General features: G+C 41.0%; 1 long non-coding RNA gene across 1 annotated transcript; it reads left to right on the top strand.

The window, feature by feature from the left end:
• The first annotated feature begins 86 nt into the window (after positions 1–86).
• Positions 87–6,186, top strand: LOC309530787. Its single transcript, XR_014218889.1, has 2 exons — positions 87–760; positions 5,134–6,186. It is a non-coding gene; the product is annotated as an uncharacterized lncRNA (long non-coding RNA).
• Positions 6,187–6,668: the final 482 nt, after the last annotated feature.

The following is a 6,668-nucleotide window of genomic DNA, read 5'->3' as shown; positions in this document are numbered from 1 at the left end:
CACCAGGCGTCTCATCAATATTCAGCGAGGGAGCGGGGCACGTCGTGTTTTTAGATACGCCCACCGCGACGCACGCCTCGGTGAAGGGGCGGGGCGGTGGCAAAGGTGCCGCCCTCTCGGGCCTCTGCGCGCGGCCGCAGCATGCTTATGAATACTCATGAAGTGGGCGGGGGGCGCCACGCACCTCTCTTCGGACGCTCTTTGCCGCTTCCTTCAGTTTGGTCTGGAGGGACTCGGAGGTGGAAGGGGTGCTCGAGGTGGCGGGTGGGGCGTCGTCGGCAAAAGGCTCCGTCCCTTGGGAGCCATTTAGCCCACAGGCCGAAGCCGCGCATGACGTCAGCTGCCTTTTCCCTCAGTGGGGAGATGGCCGAGGCGAGCCCCGTGGGCCGAGATGCGAGGGGAGCCCTTGGCTGACCAGTGCCGTGAGGAAGCCGCGACGTCCTTCGTGTTATTATCTCACTTACCCTACGTAAGAGGTGGATGAGCTCTAAAACAGTAATTTTTTAGGAAAAATGGAGAAGCAAAACAGGCGCACATCCCCCCCCCCCTTTCCAGTATTTTTAACTTTCGCCTTCGGTTATTGGGAAGAAAGCAGCCTCGGGTGGCGATCAGCAGTACCGGACTGTTGGTTGTGACTTTGCCATTCTTTATTCGGATCGTGTTGCTCATTGGCAAGCAAGACCACTGAAAACGGCAGAAGGATTGCGGCCCATCTCTCCTCAAAATGCTACTTATCCTTTATACAGTAGTTCGATAACAGGTAGTTAAAGGGCTGGGGAGCTATACATAAAATTTTAGGAGCTTAACTGAGAACAGTCATACATACTAGTTTCTGCTTTTGATTGGGATTTTTAAAATTTTAACGTATTTGTATCTTGGCCTTCCCCTATAAAAACTTTGTTAGAGAAAGGTTACAAACATAAGAGTGAGCGAAAACAAAGCATGGGAAACATCTCTGGAAGTCAGCCCTTCTCTACTTTCGCTTCCAGCCTTCTCTGGCTTGAAAGAAGGTGGGGATAAAAGAAAATGCACGCCCTTGACATGTTGCATATCTGGCCTCTTTAGTTGCTGTTTTACTTTCCACTGAATCCTACAGAAGTGAGCACCACCTCCTTAATCTGTGCTCATATGAGAAAATAGGCTGTTGCCCATAAAAGCTCAATCAGAACTAGTTCTTAGCGGAGATGTGTAAACTACAAACATTTGGTAGACGTGAATAGGGATCTACCTACTTATATAAACATTTAGTTCTTCGTTTGCAGGGTCAACAAATTGTTGCTTACCTAGAGCCTTCAGGCATAAATTGGGTAGATTAATAAATAAATGATCCATCTATTTTCCTTTCACAATGGCTGGAGTTTCGTAAACGTTGGGACTTTAGAGTATATATTATTAGGCTTGAGCTGCTGTGCCCAGCTGTCTATTCCCATTAAAAACAATGCAACTGTTGGATGTTAAAGGCTGTGGGCTAGCAATCAGGCAACCTTTTCAAAATAAAATTGATAACAAAACTTGTATGTTATTTATTAAGAAATCTAAACATTTGTAAAAGAAAAAATACTGCTGCACCTTCAAGACTAGACGACTTATTGCGGCACAAGCTGTCCATAAGACTCTTTCATCAGATAGAAAAATTAGTGCCAAACATTTTACCACTTGGGTTGGAATAGGCCAGATACCTTACAATGAGGCTAGCAGTGCTCATGCTTGCACATGAGCAAACTTTAAGGGAACAGATAAATATTTAAACAGGCAGAATTAGAGAATTGCATCCAATGATAGCTTCCAGCTAGCAAATACGCTTCCTGTGTTAGGCAAGGCACTTGGGTTTTACTCACAATTTTTACCCAGCGCAGCCCTTTGGGTCTCCCAAAATCTGCTCCTGGTGGTTGGGAGACCCTCTGGAGCAGAAGGGGATTTGATAAGGCAGAGGTCAGCAACCTTTTTCAGCCGTGGTCCACCATCCCTCAGACCATGTGGTGGGCTGGACTGTATTTTGGGGGGGAAATGAATGAATTCCTATGCCCCACAAATAACCCAGAGATGCATTTTAAATAAAAGCACACATTCTACTCATGTAAAAACACACTGATTCCCGGACCTTCCAGGGGCCGGATTGAGAAGGTGATTGGGCCACACCTGGCCCCTGGGCCTCAGGTTGCCTACCCCTGCAATAAGGCATAAACAGAAGGTTGAAGGTTGCAATTGGTAGTTACAATTAGTGAAAATAGAGTTCCTCAACCTTGCATCAGTTGAACCATTTTATTATCACAAAGCCACTATTGGAAACAACCAATAGTATTTTCCCACAAATTATTGTTGAGTATTTATTTACTGTTTTATATGTTCAAGGGCATTACCCCCCAAAAGTAAGCAGATATTGCAAACTTTGTGATAAATGAAAATTTATAAATGTGTACATGGGAGTAACCGTTGTTAGCTAACCATCTTTAGACTAAGGTAGGCAAAACCAGCTGGGTCTTTAGACTCAAGGAAAATTCCAGTATGGCATCAGCAACCAGGATATAACAATAATTCTATTTGTAATGTTTCTAGGTATCTCACAGTGTTGTAAAGTATCAGAGCAGGTAGCATTTCTACAACAGAAAAAAAGTAAGGACATAAAATAAAAACATAGCCACTTTTAAAATAACTCCCTGTTGGCTTAACTCCCAGCCACCAAATGCCCGTCCAAATGAAAAAGGGCTGGCATTGCTTTTGGAAAATGCTTGAGCTTTGGCGAAATTCCAAAAGAGAGGAGAAGCAGTTGCTGCGATTGCCTCTCCAGGTGTCCTTGACCTTCATAGGTTTTGTACAGCTGATATTGCAATAAAGGCCATCTTAGTAGGTCTGAATGATCAAGTAAAAAAAAGAAAGCGAAAGAATTAAGTGCAGTTTCTACTTAGCTAATGGTTGCAAATTTTCGCATTTAAGTCCTGTTTTAAAGCTTTTGAGGCTTCCTGAACTCTTGGGATATAAATATAAAGTGCTGTACAACCAAATATCTACTGGGAGTAGATACAGTGATCTCAATTGGTCTACTATGAGTAAGACTAAGTTGGATGTCACCCATAATAAGTCACACATTTCCTCTATTTCAAGTCTATTGGTCACTGTCATGTTTAACAGGTGGTGCTAACAGCTGCTGTTCACCAACGCCACCTTGGTCATACATAATGTGCATAGTAAATACTTGCAATACCTTCTTCCAAATGCAGAAGGAAACCACCGTGTCTTTTGATGAGGGCCGGGGAGAAAATAGTTGCACCAAAAACATTGTGAAACTGATCCAGTGTCATGACCCGACTACCACAAAAAAAGTATTTTGTTAAGTTATACTGCTAATTAGTTAACACATTTTCTTAGGGATAAGTTCCCTTTAACTCAATTGTTAAACCTCTGACTCCCCTACAAATTATAGCATGGGGCACCTTTTAAGCCTTTGGGTTTGCATTTTTGCAATACATTCCTTTTTTTAAAAAAAAAAAGAGTAAGAAAATAAAGTGTTAAAAAGGGGTTCCCATAGTATTTCAGGTTTAAAAACAGGGTTGCATGGAATGGTACATTGTGTCTTTTATACTTTTTTTAAAGTCTTCAATCACTGCCCTTTGTTTGGAAGGTATTTAACTCTGCACTTCTCAAGTGAACAGTTGAAAGGACAGTCTGTAAAAGAATTTTCCTTTAGATATTCAGTGGCTGTCCATTATATGTTACTTCTTCTGCTTGGGATTCTTTTCTCTAAGCATGTCTGCCTACTTCTCCGTGTTCTGGTAGTAACACGAATGACTAAGGATTTAGCTGAAAGTACTAGGGGAAACTGTTTCCCACTGTAATTCTGGTTCTATTCTGGAGAACAAGCTCCTGTCTTGTCTGGTAGAGCAGTCAGAATAACACATTTTTAACTAAAGCACGAAAGAGCCAAGTGTGAATAATGGGGTTACTATGTAGTCATGACAGCAGAATGCTGACATGATACTCAAGAGAGCAATGGACATGGGGCCAGAGTTTCACTAGAAATCATGTCACTTACTGGTTAATTACTGAAGGATTCCCATGAAGGAAGGGAGAAAGAAAAGGAAGGATTAAGAGACAGTTGATCAGCAAACTTCAGTTTCCAAGGAAGAGAAAGGAAGTTTGCAGCAAGGCAGAGAAAGATTTAGACTGAGTAAATGATTTAAAGAGAAAGAAACAATTGTTAGCCATTTATTCTGTCTGAATCTCAGGAAGGAGGCTGTTTCAGGGAGGCGAGGATGAACATAGCATGTGGTTTACTGCCATTTAACAACAAAACATCATGATGAAGAATTGAAACAACCCATTTCAAAGTGAGTGATGTGTATTATAAATGATCAGCCTCATTCTGAGCCAGCACAGTTTTGATTGGATTAAAAGACTGTGTGACAATCGCCTTCCTGCCATGCAATAAACATAATGGCTGCAAGATCCACATTTTAAATTGGGCCAGATTAAAGCTGGTAGGAGTCCTAGGGTACAAATTAAATGGAAGTCCTTGTGACATACAACAACAAAAAAACTTCATTTGCAGTAGAGAAATATACTGGAACACTGGATCTAAATCAGAGATGGGGAAGCTGTGCCTCCCCAGATATTGCTGGGCTACAGCTCTCATCACCGCTGACGGTTGGTCATACTAGTTGGGGCTGAAGAGAGTGAAAGGGTCAAACTTGGAGGGTCACAAGCTCCCCATTCCTGGATAAAGAGCTTTATTCTGCTTCCAGTTTCCTCCTAGCTCAACACCAGCTCAAAGCCTCTTCACCAGCTGCGTTAAAAAAAAATCACTGAAAAATGCTGTAATGAAAAGAAAACCATTTTATGGCGGATTCTTTCCCTCATATTCTCTCTCTCTATAATTTTTTTCTGTTTTACAATTTCAAATACTCACTTTACATCCTTAAAATATAAACGTCTGGGCTCACTCGTCTGGGCTATGGCATTGCTATGCTTAATTCTGCTAGAAGGTATTCTATGGATAGAGGAACAGCAGCTTTTCTAGGGCCCATAAAGAGCCAGAGAAAGGTTTGCTGCATGGTTGCCTTGGTATGCGCTACAAAGTGCTTAATCTAGCCCTTAAATTGTCTAAATTGAGGGTCATTTGGGCAATCTTTTTTGCAGGCTTCTTGATTACAAAGGAACTTTTCCCTACGCCATGTGAACTTCCTTTCTTCCTGTTCCTTTGATCTTCTTCAGGGCTGAAGAGGAGAGTGAGCACTTCCAGATGAACAGTGGGCTTTGTTTCCTTAAGGTTACATTTAGGAAAGTTTGAAAGTTGCTTCCTGGATTGAGGGAAACTCGTTGCGGCACAGCTTTAGGAAAGTTGGGCCCAATTTTTAGATATACATCGCATACACCACAACATACTGGCAGCATAATGGCCTTGCTCCTAGACAATAGGGGAGCAAAGATATACTGCAATAACTCCCTATTAGCCATAATCATTCTTATTCTGGAAATCCACTGATTTCATTCTACCGGGGGGGGGGGGAACCACCACCCCAAGACCCTGTCCAGGAAGCTGACAAGAAATATTTACCGGTACTTTTCCTGTGGATCCCGTGATAATAGCTGTAACATGTTGAGTGGGCAATTTAATGGTCACATAACGCTTATGGCAGGCCTTTGTACAAACTTATTGGAACTATGGGAATTGTGATCACAAAAAGGGCCTTCCTTCCCTTTCCCTTTTGGTGTTGTGTGTTTTAGATTGTAAACCTGTGGGCAGGGACTGTCTTGTTTTAACTGAATGTATGTAAGCGCTCTAGGAAAGCCTTTTTGGCTGAAGCTTGGGCACAAATGCTTAAAAAAAATTAAAAGGGGCCTCTGCTCTGCAAAGTTTTCCTCTATAGTCACTTTCTCAGTCAAGCTGTTAAAATAACAAGAAAGACGTGCAAGTTAACTGTCTTGCTGGTCTGATACAATGTAACTCAAACAAAGAGCACTTTGTCAGGTCAATACTAATATTTTCTGGCTGTTACAATTCTGCGCACTGTAACAGAAATACGCATAGGGAACATGCTTGGCTTTTCCTTAGAAGTCAATGGATGAGTATAATAATGATTTTAATTGAACTGGAACTGTAATAAAAGGGTTTTTACAAGTTTGTAAATAAAAATGGAGACATGTTCCCATGCTGTATGACATTAAAAAATTCTCTTTCCTTTGGCTTAATTCTTTTGTGGGTGAAATGTTTTGGTTTGAACTGTTTAATTTGTCTTCTATAATTTTACTCATTTCATTCATTAATTTATGCACCACTTGATTGAAGGGGAAAAAAACCTCAAAACTGTTTACAAAAAGAATAAAACAATGACATTATCAGCAAAAATAGTTTAAAATTATTTAAAACATTCAGAAAATGGTTAAAACCAACAAGTTGAAAACAGGTAAAAACACATGTCAGTATTTTGCATATATGGATAGGTTTGCCTAAACAAAAATGCATAAATAGTATTATTCTTTTGCAACATACCATGTGTCCATATGATGAAGGGTGTGCTAGAGTGCTTGTGAATGAAAAAATAAAAAATAAAGTCATCCTCAAATATTTGAAGGGCTGTCACATAGATTATGGGAAACAGGGTTTTCTGTTGCTTCAGAGGGTAGGCTTCAAATTGCCAGAAAAGTGTTATTAGAGTAACTTAGTATGAGTT

The sequence above is a fragment of the Podarcis vaucheri genome (assembly GCF_965113315.1).
Source record: "Podarcis vaucheri genome assembly, chromosome: 4".
In the NCBI taxonomy this organism is placed as follows: domain Eukaryota; kingdom Metazoa; phylum Chordata; class Lepidosauria; order Squamata; family Lacertidae; genus Podarcis; species Podarcis vaucheri.
Note: the sequence above shows the minus strand (reverse complement) of the source record. Positions and strands in the feature narration are given on the sequence as shown.